We start from the raw sequence: 14,161 nt of genomic DNA on the forward strand, positions 1-14,161 counted from the left end.
CACCAGCGATTCACATGCGTCGATACGGTCAAAGATGTTTTTTTGCGTCAACGCGTGTGGCACCCATACATCGAGCTTCTTTGTGAATCCAAGCTTCTTTAAATGGTTAATAACGGTCTGATGGCTTATCCCCAGCTCTTGGCCGATACTTCGGCTGATACTATGCCGGTCTTTCTCGGCAAATTCAGCGATTTTGTCGTAATTTTCGACGACATGCCTTCCGGAGCGTGGCGCATCTTCGACGACCTCTACACCAGAACGAAAACGTTGAAACCATCGTTGTGCGGTGGAAATGGAAACTGTATCGGGTCCATAAACTGCACAAATTTTATTGGCAGCTTGAGATGCATTTTTGCCTTTGTCATAGTAGTACTGTAAAATATGTCGGATTTTCTCTTTATTTTGCTCCATATTTGCGACACTATAACTCACGAACGACTTAACCAAACAAACCACTGTCAAGGACTATATTATAGCGCGCAAAATACCTTTCCAACAAGCTATAGTATGACTCGATACAATGAATACAACTAGAATTACGCGCTTACAACGACACCTCGCGGAAATACCGCAGGACTTTTTTGACAGCCTAATATTAGTTGCTAAAAGCACCTGTGATCTGCGATGGAACCCATGAAAACGTGAATATTTGAAGGTATTGCCGGGTCAGCTAGTATTTCATGCAAATATAGGATTTTTTTTTTTTGGAGATAATACACATACTTTATGCATTATCAACCGGAGCGTGGCAATCAGCTGGAACACAGTTAATTATGGCGAAAATAATCAGCTCCAGCTGCTGACGTTATTATCCACCCAAAACCCACTCGGGTGAAACTACCAATGCCTGAATTTCACCAATTTTGATTTGGAACGTGTGTTCCCATAACGTCCCACTCGATGGTTACCGTTTACCACACACTCATTTGCCCGATTCGACCGAAGCGGTCATGATGGATTTTTGTCATTCACCTTTTTGGGTGGGTTATCATTGGTAAATCTATTAATACCTCTATTATAAATGGTCTCGACAGTGCCATTAACCACATCGATACACATCGTTTCAGTGTCAAATTTCACACTGTAGCTCGCTTTCCACTGCCGCAATGCTTTGCTACCTCCGTTCGATGAAATCGAAATCACCTGGACAACGACGCGACCTTCAAAATGAAATATCAACGCCACCGCAGCTGCTAGTGCCACCAGCCAGCCAGCAACGATTCGTGGAAAGACCCTCAAAGGTCGATACTGTCGTGACTAATGGAATAACATTTCTAGACCACCCCGTCCCCTTCAAATCCGCCCACCCCTTCACCGGAAAACAATGGCTGTCAATCGAAGGTTATACGCCGATTAGTTTGCCCCCGGCTTCGACACAAATAGGACAAGGTGCAGCAGACGCTACTACTGTTGGGGACTATCATCATGCTTTGCCGGTTGCCGGATTTTCCGCTGCCGCCTTCGGAACGACCTTTCCCAATCGAATAAAACCCAAAACGCGGCAATTCAATTAATTGCTTCCTCCGACTTTAATCCCACCGCCGCTTCGTGTGGAACGAAAGGCTAATTTTTGGAGGGAAAAAACTTACGTTGTTTCGTGAGTGTTTCTGTCTTCTGTTTTTTTTTCCGGAACGCAAACAGTCACGATGCTCAAAGTTCGCGTTGATAGATGATGGCAGCGAACACGTCTATCAAAGAACCGAATTCCCAATGAATGGCGCTCTAATCTCGATCGGGGGAAAATTGAATTTCGCTCGAGTTAGCAGCACAGGATGAACGGCTCGATGCACAGTGGCATGTAATCAAGAAGTTCCTTTATCCGGTTATCGGGCATCCACAAGAGCCAAGAACCGAAGAGAAGGAAGTGCAGTAACGCTCTTTCAATATCAATTACTGACTAACGGGGGATGGGATGATTCTATTGAGATGAAATCTCATTCGTTATGCCATGCTATGCGCTTTGAAGTTCTTTCCTGTCTTCAGAATGTGTTGTTGGGGAACAGATGTTTCCCGTCAGTCATAGAATTCGACTCTTGAGAAAAATTTAATTAATGCATATTTAATGTGAAATAGATAATCTTTCGCAACAAAAAGAAAATTTACCTCAAGCCGAGGATATTACTATCTACCAATGTTTCTCAAACTACCCTCCTATCATTCGTTCTCGTTGAAAATCCTGCCTCAAGGTTCACATTTTACAACATTTTACTTATTATTTTTATGATTGCAAAGCCTTCCAATTGGTTCAGGCATGTATTTTAGCCAATTCAGATATGTCTAGCTTCATTCTCAATTACACTCTCCAGGCGATTGCGAAATCGAGAGCAAACCTTAAAAACATTGTTTGAAACATACCTTTAAAACATAGGGCTCTGATATTGACCCCACGCCTTGGCGATGGAAGCTTTCAAGGAATCGACACTTGAGTGAGAGGATCCTTCTCCTTCGACCAGATTTGGGTCTGCTACGAGGGTTGACATGGTGTTCCATCTTGTTGGAAATCAACGGAAACAAACGATTCTGCACAATGTCCACGTAGATTTCAGTGTTCACTTTTACACATTATTCCTTCAGAAAAAGAGGCATCTTCAATCCCTTCGACGGAACCTCTCTAAATACCATGACGTCATGCACCCCTGGTAATAAACTTAAATGGCACATTTCTGGAACATCCTCAGTCTTCAGGGTTGGTTTATAAGCATCCGTTCGAGAACCCTATACCAATCGAGAACAAGTTTCTCATCTAAGAACATGATGATCGATTGCTTCATTTTTAATTGGGAATCGTTGTAATCATTGCAATCATTGCGAGCGCACGAACCCCAGTGCTTTGATCCGTCCCTTCATTGGATGCTTCAGCCTAGCCCTGGACGATGGGTTTATGTCAACTGTGACCAATCGATGCATGGAGATTTCCGAGATATTCGCACTTTTGCAGTGTGTACTCAACCCGGTTTCCGTGGACATGGTCCAACAAAAAAAAAACACTCCACGCAGTCAACTGTATCCAGATAGCATCCTGGCAATTGTCGCATTTGCGTTGGATTTTTGTACGCGAGAAGCAAACGGATCACTTGAGTACATTTTACCGATTTTTGAGCGTAGATAGTACCAATACAGTACATTGTTCCAAATCATTTGGCAGATGATGTTCAAAGATTATAAATACACAATGATATACCGGCCCTAACACGCTCATTGACAATAACATTAGAAAAAGTGTGGGATAAGACGCTTAGGAGAATTCCGATGATATCTTTGAAAACATATGTTTTCCAAAATTTAAATGCAGTGTCTTGCAGTTCAATGTACTGTACAATTCAACTAGGGTATGAAATGATTCCGAATGTCCGTATTATGTTTTTTTTATTCTTTATTTTTGAGACTTTCAGCCTCCTGGGCTGGTTCGTCTCAGGCCGTATTATGTTGAAAAATCAAATTAATAATAATTAGTATTAATGGACATACCCTCAGCTATTCCGCTTCTGGTTGCGATCAGCTGCTGGACTGTTTACGATTTGATTTCCATCCTACTAAGGATTTTTTTTTTGACGTAGGACTACGTCTACCATTAAGGGAGCCAAATCAGAAAACAGGTCACGTTTTTATGAAATAAAGTTAAAGGTCATAACTATTTTTGTAGCGAACGGATTTTAACGATTTGCATACCCATCGAATCGGACATTTTCTAAGATTTGTTTTATATGCTATACATCACAGCCCATAGTCTGTATATGGTTTAAATTGATGAAAATTAGAGGCATTCCTATTTCCAACCATTTGTTCTGTCCATTTGTGCGCTATCCCGAACAGAACTGGCAACTTATGCAGCCGCTAGAATATAAACAACGAAGGGGGATAGCGAAATGGGAATATTTGCGAAGTGAACTTCACCCTTGCATAGTGAGTAAGCTGTCGCTAGCGTATAAGTATAAAATTCTCAGAATCTTTCTATGCCCAAAACAACAAAGGTCGCTTATTCTGCTCGTGTTAAGCGATATTTTATGTTTCTAGCAAATATTTCATTTGAAGTGCCTCTGGCATTGCAATTAACACAACCATCCCAGCAGGCGACAAAGTAGGCGAAAAAAGAGAATAGTGCAAATTATTATAGGTCGTTTCTAGCCATCAGTGTTCGGCTTTGTGTGTGTTGCTTGTTTTCGTTGCGCGAAACATAGAACTTGTTCATTTCCTGTACATGTGAATAGCACACCTTCGATACTTTTAGTTGTCATTTGTATTTGCTCTCGTGCGCACCGGCTCTATTTTGATGCAACAAGCTTCTAGTAGCTTTGTTGACGGTTTTGACCGAGAGTCGAGAACCGAATTTTCATAAATGACCGTCTCGCGATGTTTCTTTTTTATCGCTGCAACTATGTACATCTGTTAGACGCGTATCTGATGCTTGTTGAATGGCGATGCACGGAAGATGCCTCTCGTTAAACACTGCAATGCGTGCATTGATATAAAGAAACAAATTGCGACATATGACCAATTAGTGCATTGTTCTCGCAAAGGCAAGAAAGAATCGTTGCTTCTCGAAATGATTCTATAAACCCACGCAACCATTAAACCTTTTCAGGGTCCCCGGAACTTTTTACTAAAGAGTTATTTATGAAATTTCGACGAATTCGCAAATAATATCTGAAATGATAAACCAACAAATTAAAAAAAAAGATTGCGTAGTCCTACTTCTTAAGCGGTCGTGTCTCGGATACAACTCGTCGATTTTTTATTTTTAATACAGATATACTGACTATGTTTCTTGAACTATGGCGTATAGTGCAGTCTTGTAGGTTTTATAAAAATAGCGGTCTTCGTTTTTCAATTTCGAACAACCCTCGAAATCTTCAAGCTACAAAAACACAACTATATCGATTATGAATAAATATATACATGATCCTTTTCATTGCAACATGAAAAAAAATCAATCCAATTTCAATTTTTATATTTAAAAAAAAATATTTTTAATCACTACAAAATTTGATTCAAAATATAGTTTTATAAGTTATATAGTTTTTAGAAATAAAGTCAATAGTTTTTGTGATATTTGACCATCACTATTATCAATCATTGACAAAGCATGAAATAAACAATGAGTACGTGTGATTCAATCATACACAAACACTCTGCATCTGCATCTGTATGAGAACCGATGCGGTTCATTTTTCAATCGAGCCTAGAAGCTGAGAACAATTTTTTTTGAAAAAAGATAAAAATTGTAATTGATGTCTTTCGTATGAAGCAGTCAGTGGCTCGCTAGTAGAAGCGAAAATAGAATGAAAACACAACTAAAATTCCCTTTAATATTTCACCTGGTGCAAAGGCGGAATTAACGTTGCATTATTTTATGTTTCCCTTTCTCCTACAATGTGCGAACGAGCAATTTATACGCGAATGATTTGCACAGCAGGCTTCGCAATGAGAGTGGTATATACAAACTGGTTCAAGCAGCATTAGTTGCTCATTAAGAATGTCGCGGGTAGATTAGCACAAAAATGCCATATCAAATGTATAGGAAAATAAAGAGCTTCCCATTTTCATAAATTAATCACATTATATCATGATAATTTTAAAGAAATTTCGATTCAATTGGTATGCAGGTCATAAAGATCTGTTCGTAAAATCATTTCTTGGAAATGTGACCTGATTTCTGATATGATACCCTTACTGACAGTCCTAGTCCTACGTCAAAAATCATCCAGTGCTGAAAGTCAATATTCTTCTTCGCTTCTCATTCGCTAGATATCGAACCCATCCATGTACCACAAAGTGTAACATGAGGTGAACGAACAGCTAGGGACTCAGCAAAGGGTAGTCAGATTATATTTCTATTTTTAACGCTGATATCCCTTACGTTTTTTTGACGTAGGACTACGTCTAACCGGAAGATATAGGGGGTGATATGGAAATCTAGGCACTGAACAAGTAGGAAAAAATGCAAGATTTGGAACGCTTATAACTCGAGCATTTCTCAATAGATCGCAAAGGTTTTTGCATCAATTGATAGGAAATATATCTACGCATCTATCATAACGAATAACATTTCATTTTTCTTGAGATAAATAATTGAATAATTGTGAAATATCAAGCATTGTCAAAATGCACTATGTGCCCATTTTTGATTGGTCCATTTTGTGCTCCTCAAATCGTACCGACCAAAACGGGCAACCAGAGCAGCAGCGAAATAAAATGAAGCACGATTGGAAAGGAAAAAGAAAAAAATGAACGAAACATTGGTCGCAGTCTCACACATGCGTAATTCTCGAGCCAGCCAGTCAGCTTAAAAATCCCCGCTCCGCTGCCGTAACGATCACTCACTTCATTATTTGTGTGGACACCGACTGGACAATATCGTTGCTGGACGGGCTGGACGGCGAGGGATCGAGTGCCTTTCTCAAGGCAAGAGGGCGGAGGTGGTAGCGCTGGAGTAGAATAGAGTAGAGTTTTCAAAGGGCCTTTCTCAAGGCTAGAGACGAATGAACTGCAAAAGTTTAAAGTCTCTATAATACAATACCTTCCTTCCTTCCGTAACGATCATTCTCATCTAAACCGTACACCACATCGGTTCGCATCACAACACATCAACAAACCAACCCAAGCAGCCATGTCTGGACATGGTAAAGGAGGAAAAGTGATGGGAAAGGCAAAATCCCGCTCGAACCGTGTTGATCTGGAGTTCCCCGCAAGGGTAGCTAGGCCGAGCGCGTTAGTACCAGTGCACCAGTCCACCTAGCCGGCGTTATATAGTTTCGGCCGCCGAAGTGATCGAGTTAGCTGGCAAAGCTGCTCGCGACGATAAGAAAACCCGCATTCGGAACAGAACACATTCGGTTCGGTGGACATCAAGGCAACAGGCAGTTGCAGCGAGTGGCGAGTGGCAAACGCAATCGCAAAACGGTATCAGGTAGCAGAAGAAAAAAAGTTTGTTCTTTATACAAACTGCTTTGGTGGCAAATCCAGAACAAGGCGGCATCGAGGGCGTTCGAAATGGTTTTTTTCAAAACCACGTGTACTAAGTTTTCTAAATTGGAACCATTCCATAAAACAAGGCACCAGTATACTTAACAGCGATTATAGAGTTTCGGCCGTCGGAGTGCTCGAGTTGGCTTGCAAAGCTGCTCACGACAATCAGAAAACCCGCATCAAGAACAGAGCAGCTTCGGTTCGGCGCTCATCAAGGCAACAATTAGTTTCAGTGAGTGGCAAAGTGTTTCTCCGGCACGTCGCCTCAAATGTAATTTACTGAACAACATGTCACAAGCTGGATGGGAAGAAATTTTCCAACTGTGAAAGCTGTAGCGAGTGGCAAACGCAATAGCTAAACAGGAAGGTTTAACCGAACAAGATGGGAATATCGAGTGATAACAAAAACACAACACCAAAGGTTCTTTTCAGAACCATCAACATGTTCATAAAGAGTAAACAGTAAACTAATCCATTTTTCAGATGGATAGATAGGTATTCACGTAGGAGAAGAAAATAAAACAATATATTTAAAATATATATTTAACAAAAGCTGGTCCTTTTGTATAGTCCTACGTCACTCCGGTTATGTCCCCGACATTACCCACCCGTCTTTTTTACTGTATTTACTTTTTAACTCGTCTCACCTCCCCAATATTGTTCAGAGCGGAATCACTTATATTCTACTGGCCCCGGAAAAGTGTTTAAGTTAAATAAATGCGAACGAAAACAATATAATAGCTCCATTAGTGTCAACAACAGTGTGCTGATAGCTGTTATTCGCAATAAAAATAAATTTTACGCACGTTTGAATGTTGCAAACAAGCTTGATTTTCGTGCGTCAGGTAACAGAACCACCGACAACGATATCCCACTTGCGACATAATTTACACTCATGTAGACCTCGAAGTGTTACTGGCAAAACCGATCCAGTGAAAAACAAAACCTTTCTCGTTTCAGTTCTTCCCCCATTCGTCACTCGCCACTGAGGATGATCGAATGATGACGTTTGAAATTCTTTGTGTATCATTTGTCTCTACATGCAGCAATTATACACGATGGTTAGACAGAGATGATGTGTGCGGTTGGAAGCTGTATACAATCGTTAAGCAGTCCGTTGTTAGGCTCAGCTCGAATATGCAATCACTGGTTTCGTTCCTCGCTTGACGCAATAAAAGTGAATCTTTTCTCTCTGTATTACAGTGACTTGCAACACTGGGCTGCTTCGTCACTTTACTTCCAGTTTTGGAAGAATGTTGACAGTGAGAATTGAACTCGTGAACTCTCATTCTGTTCAAATATTTGAATCGTCCACTTATTTTCGGTAATATATTCGTTAATGTTAAGTGGCATGACACATTTTGGTTCATTGGATATTGATAAACCCAAACTAGCGTTGGCAGAAAACATTTCATCTTCGACAGAAATAATGCTTTTTCGTGTGCTGAAGGGTCAAATGAGCAAATAATGAGCTGTTTTAAAAGCTTTAAAATGTGTGTATGTAAGGGAGCAGACATCTTTCTTTTTTTTTCTTTTTTCATCTCTTTTGGGATTGTCCAAAAAAAAGTCCGTACGATGTCGACGGGGATCGAACGAAGGCCAGATGGAATGCAAGGCTGTTTAACACGGCCACGCTATCCACATAGCTACTGGTGCTGTTGCATAAATGCATGATAATATTTAACCTCATTATAAAATGATGTTGAGAAGTGTTTTCCAAGAGTAAAGAGAAGAACATAAACGAACATCTTTCTCGATCTTGGCCGTGTATTTGGCAAACTATATGGAAAGCTTTAATACGTGTTTATTTGCAATGTGTCTCCTGTTTCGCCCGCTCATATTGATCTTATATTGCTATAGCATATATATTATACAAATGATATACAAGAATTGGGGAGTAGCGCATTTTCGTTTATTTTTAGCTCATTTAACATTCCTGTACTCGTGTGAAAAATCGTAACTTGTGTACTCACAGACTATGCGCGTCTCTGTGATATTGTTATTGTGTACTTTTAGGCGTTATTTGTATTGTATTTATTCAAAGAAAAAAAGATATAATTGAATGAAAAAACTCCAGAAAATATTTTTGTTTTACTTCATTCAGTTAATGACGTCATTCTATTAAGTCATTTAATTCAGCCACCTCATTGACGCTCGGTCTGTCAGACCTATGCGCGAGTATAGGAAGGTTAATGTAATAAATCTGGATGCCAAAACATTTGCAAAAAAATATTTTGGGTGTAGATTTCCAAGTACTGCCTTCGAGAAAAGATTGAACATTACCTCAAAGTGGATTTATTCAAAAATGCCAATGACAGAAGAACAGTTACGAGTTGGTATTTACCAATTTTCTCTGCAACAGATTCTAACGAACCCAACAAGCTTAGAATCGTTTGAGACGACACCGTCAAAGCGCATGGAGTATCGTTGAATATCTCCTTTATCAGAGGCTATCGAATGAATGCTGTCCAGCTGCATATATCTATCGATGCTCATGAGCAGTGCTCGGCAAAGTCATATTCAACTCAGGATAGTCAGGGAACTTTGAAGAAAACCGTCAACATGACTCGACATTCATTTGGGCGTTTAGTTACTATCTCGCTCTACGGTTCGACTATCTCATTTAATTTTTCTCCGTAAAATGGACTTCATTGCATATTGAAGTGACTCTCCCCCAAAATGAATTCGTTGCACTCTCTCATGTATCACGTATGCATGTATCGATGATTGTGTTCAACATGGTTTGACATACACTACAGGTGAGCTAATTTTTTTGTATTGGACACGAAAATTACTCGCTCTCATAAATTAGCGTGCAGTGTTTGTGTGTCACAAGTTTGTGAATTTTGTTGATGCAAACCCGTTTTTCAGTATGTGTTTTTCACAGAATTGAAGTCGAAGACAAAGTGAACTAAAATTCCTTTTAGGAACTAGAATTCCTCCCAAACTGCACGCTATTTGCACACTATTTACTAATACTAATGCGAGGGCCTAATAACTGTTCGTTGGTTTGAGTTCACGGTGGGTAAACAATGAAGCCTTCCATCAATTAAAAATTCCAATTTGAGTTCTTCCATACAAATGAAACACACATTTCTGCATTATTCGAAAACTATTCAAGCAAATGAAACCAAATTTTGCGGTGGAGGTTTTAGGATGCAATTAATGTTTTTATGGTGGCTAGATACTCTTCCCCCTTCTCTAAGAGGGGGCTGCCATACAAATGAAACACAAATTTCTGCGTAGCCCGAGAATTAATCAAACAAATCGAGCCAAATTTGGCAGGTAGTGATTTACGGGGGCAATAAATCTTTCTATGGTGGTTTGATACTTCTCCCCCTCTCAAAAAAAGGTGGGGGGGGGGGGTTAAATAACTCAAGAACTAATCAAGCAAATGGAATCAAACTTGACGTATAAAGGTTTTAGGGATCGATAAACGTTTCAATGGTAGTTCGACACTCCTCCCCTCTCTCTAGGGAGAGCCTATCATACAAACGAAACACAAATTTCTGCATAATTCGAGAACTATTCAAGCAAATCGAGCCAACTTTGGTATGTGAGGTTTTTTGGGTACGAAAAAGGTTTCTTTGATGGCACTCCTCCCTCCTCTGAAATGGAGGGAAGGTCTCGTAAAAATAATGCACATATTTCATCCAAACATATTCCAACCAAACATGACAATTGAAATTTTTCGGAAAACTCTGAAGGAAAAAGGGGAAACTTTGTAAAATTCAATTCGTTCTACAATTACATAGTGACAAGCGTTGTTAGTCCATTTGATGCGCAAACGAAATTGATCTTTGTTCGAAAGTCGAAATGGATTTCAATGCGATAAAAAGCACTCCTATGTCTTCTTCTATCTATATAAATAAATGTGGATCAATGAATGTGTTGATAAGAGAGAAACTCGAGAAAGGCGAGACAGAGCGTTCTCACCAAAGAAATTCCGATCTGTACTCCGCCTCTATTTCATGGAATTCACATAATCGAACGGTATTGTGTTCAGCGCTTCTTACCTTTAAATACAAAAAAACAATCTCCAGATGGAAGCTGACAATCTGAAATGGAAGGAGAAGAATAACAAATGCAGACGTTAATATTTTACTACGAAACAAATTAAGTTGGAGCGAGAGGGAGGGTTAGAGTTTCGCCAACTGCCGCCATCCGGGGGAGTCTGGGTAAAGTTAGTTGACGTTGAGTGCTCCGGCGACTGAGCTGACAACCACCGGATGTCATCCGCAATTGTCGTTCCTCATTTATTATTCAACGGGCGAACGCCATATCTAATAGCAGTCGCCCACTTCTATCTTTGGATGGAAACTTTTCCCTCCCATGATGGAGAAAATAGAAGTTTGATATGAGCCGTCTTAGAAGCGCCAAGAGCACATCAAACGGATCAGTGTTCACCTATATCAACACCATGTAAGTGTAGGAAAATTTAATCGATTCGAAAGTTTAAAGATGTGATACACACAGTGTTCGACCCTTCCATCTTTTTTCATCATCCGTTCAGATCCACGTGACGAATGGAAATGTGTTATGTCAAGCGAAAAACAAACGTAATACAACACTTGCATATGTTCTCACGTGTCTATGAACGTGTTTCGATCTCCCTCCCCCCCTCAGGTGGGAGAAGATGTTTGTGGCAGGTCTAAACCGGGAATTAATATCGTAAACAAACTTTATAATGCTGGTCGGGGATGTGATTCAGGGTTCGATGGGGTTGCCACCGAGACCAGACAACGCTGCATCCAATATCGTTTTCAATATTGAAATTTTCGTGGAAGCAGATTCACTCAAATTACATTCGTTCAACCGATTTTTTTTTTGTTGATGATGGATAGCCGGACGAAAGTCAAACCAGTCGGGTGATTAGCCGGGATATTACTGAGAAAGAAAGGAAAAAGTGAACGATCGCGTGAGGTTTTTCCGCCGAATGGCGGGGAATGCGCATGTGACACGCAACCCACCATATGTTTATTGAACCCGCAGCATTGACTGCATCAAAACCTCGGCTTTGCCCCGGTCCTGAGGCAGACGTTGAGAAATGGGCAACATTTTACGACACCGGCTGGTTTCCCTAACGTATTCCATAGCGAAACATGTGGCAAATAATCGCGCGTCTCCACCAAACGCCTCCTTTCTCTTGCCCGGCGTTTTCAAACCTGAGCGGCTGACGGCATAATAATTACAATATTTTACCAGGAGCTCACCGCGCTGATACTGCCAGTCGATTCGTGGTGCTGGCGCTTACCATGCTGCTTCCAGGAATCCCGACAAACTTTCGCAAAAAATGAGCATGAACCGATCTCTATGCCGATGCCGGGACGAAATCGCTTCGCTTTGAATGCATCAAAAGCAGGCAGAAGCCGACCACCGGCAGGAAACCGGATTTGCATTGTAGTGAAAGTTTAAATGAGCGGTTGAATGGAGGGAAAAGTTCTCTCTAGTCTGTCTGCGATTGACGTGAGGCTGGTTATTAACGTGGTGGAGAATTTATATGCATGTGTTTAGTTGCGGTGCAAATAACAACAATACACTCAGGAATTCATCTAATAGTTTGCAGAGTTAGATTGAGTGGGTTATTGTGCGAAACACGAGGAATCAGTTGTTTTATGATGGTTCTGCGAATAGCAAATGGTCGGCATTATTTAACGAGTTGTGCTCACAGTAGCTTTTTCCAGTAATAATTTTCATTCGATAATTGAAAATTTAATCTGCCTTCGGGTCTGCTATTCTGATAGAGTTAATTGATTCACACCATTGTATACAAGGACACTTCGTGGTCGCGAATTGAGCAGTTAAATTGTGTCCTTACTGATTCATCATTTCGCGTTAATTTTCTGCATTCAGATTCAAAAACATTTCTAGAAAATAGATTTTTAGGTAGTTTGTTGGAAGAGTAAATTTCGGATTTCTCCTGAGCGAATCCACCTTTGTTCGAGATGGAAAAAGCTAAAAGCTGAAAGCATTTATTCAGCCGATATTTAACTATCATTAATCACAATGATTACTTACATCTAGTTTAACCTCCAATTTTTCTCCTATCCAACAAATGTGTAATCGTAGATGTTCCTAGAACCTATCAATTCAATAAGGCATAATGTAATCGAATTCATTTTTAAATTCAGTGCCACTTACGACTTCAAGAAATTGTTACGAAACTATAAACTTCAACAATTGCGCATAAATATAATAGAAACTGGAAACTGGTGTACCTTGTGTTCAATTTGGTTTATGAATGATGGCCGATCAGATCCTATCTATCTCGCCAGCAACGGTATCGTTGGGGTCAACTGTGGCAACGAGGGGTCTAACGTATGTGCTCGTAACCGTCGCAACAGTAGTTTGTGAAACATTAATAAGTGACAGTCAAACAATGTCGCTTGAACGGCGCATAAAAAAGGACGAGAATTTATGTTAGTTTTACAAATTAGTTTTTTTCAAGGATAGAGGCGAATTAACTGAAAATGTTAAAGCCCGTACAATGCAAAGCACGATCATCATTGATCAAGTCACATTTTCACTCCATCAAGAACATAGCAGTCTTTCTCAATGATGTTGCCATGTACCGCGTTTTATTTTTTTTTTTCAATTTAAGTCTGCTCAAATTCACGTTTTATTTCTTCGCGGAACTTTCGTGCTCTCACTCAGTAAAAGTCTTCATTCATCGACCCTTGTTAGCGCTACCAAATATTTGTATTGAAGAGTTTAATTTTAAAATTTCTATTTTGTTTGTTCACGTCGGCTTTGATTTCATAGTCCTACGCAAACAATACGATTATGTCTTGGTCACCAACGTTCTTTTGTTTTGACATGGGACTACTTCTAATCGGAATATATGGGAAAAAATTGTTTATTTTAAACACAGAACATGCAGGAAAAAAAAGAAAGGTTTGGAATAGTTATAACTTGAACATTTCTCAATAGATCGGAAAGATGTTTTCAATGCACCGGAAATATTTCTACGTATGTATCACAATAAATAAAACGTTATTTTTCATGAGATAAACAATAGAATAACTGTAAAATTTCAACGAAAACAAAAACGAAAACGAAAACGAAAACGAAAACGAAAACGAAAACGAAAACGAAAACGAAAACGAAAACGAAAACGAAAACGAAAACGAAAACGAAAACGAAAACGAAAACGAAAACGAAAACGAAAACGAAAACGAAAACGAAAACGAAAACG

The 14,161-nt window shown here is 39.8% G+C and overlaps 1 protein-coding gene across 5 annotated transcripts in view; it reads right to left on the reverse strand.

The window, feature by feature from the left end:
- The window catches only part of LOC129775135 (stress-activated protein kinase JNK), a 235,823-nt gene that overhangs the window by 102,291 nt on the left and 119,371 nt on the right, over nucleotides 1-14,161 (reverse strand). For 4 of the 5 annotated variants that reach the window (XM_055779452.1, XM_055779449.1, XM_055779453.1 and 1 more), the window contains one exon: nucleotides 10,983-11,024. The exons of the other annotated variant lie outside the window; for it this stretch is intronic. The gene's annotated coding sequence lies outside the window, so the exon portion shown is untranslated. The remainder of the gene's footprint in view (nucleotides 1-10,982; nucleotides 11,025-14,161) is intronic. 5 annotated transcript variants of the gene reach the window in all.

This window comes from Toxorhynchites rutilus, chromosome 3, assembly GCF_029784135.1.
Source record: "Toxorhynchites rutilus septentrionalis strain SRP chromosome 3, ASM2978413v1, whole genome shotgun sequence".
Lineage (NCBI taxonomy): Eukaryota > Metazoa > Arthropoda > Insecta > Diptera > Culicidae > Toxorhynchites > Toxorhynchites rutilus.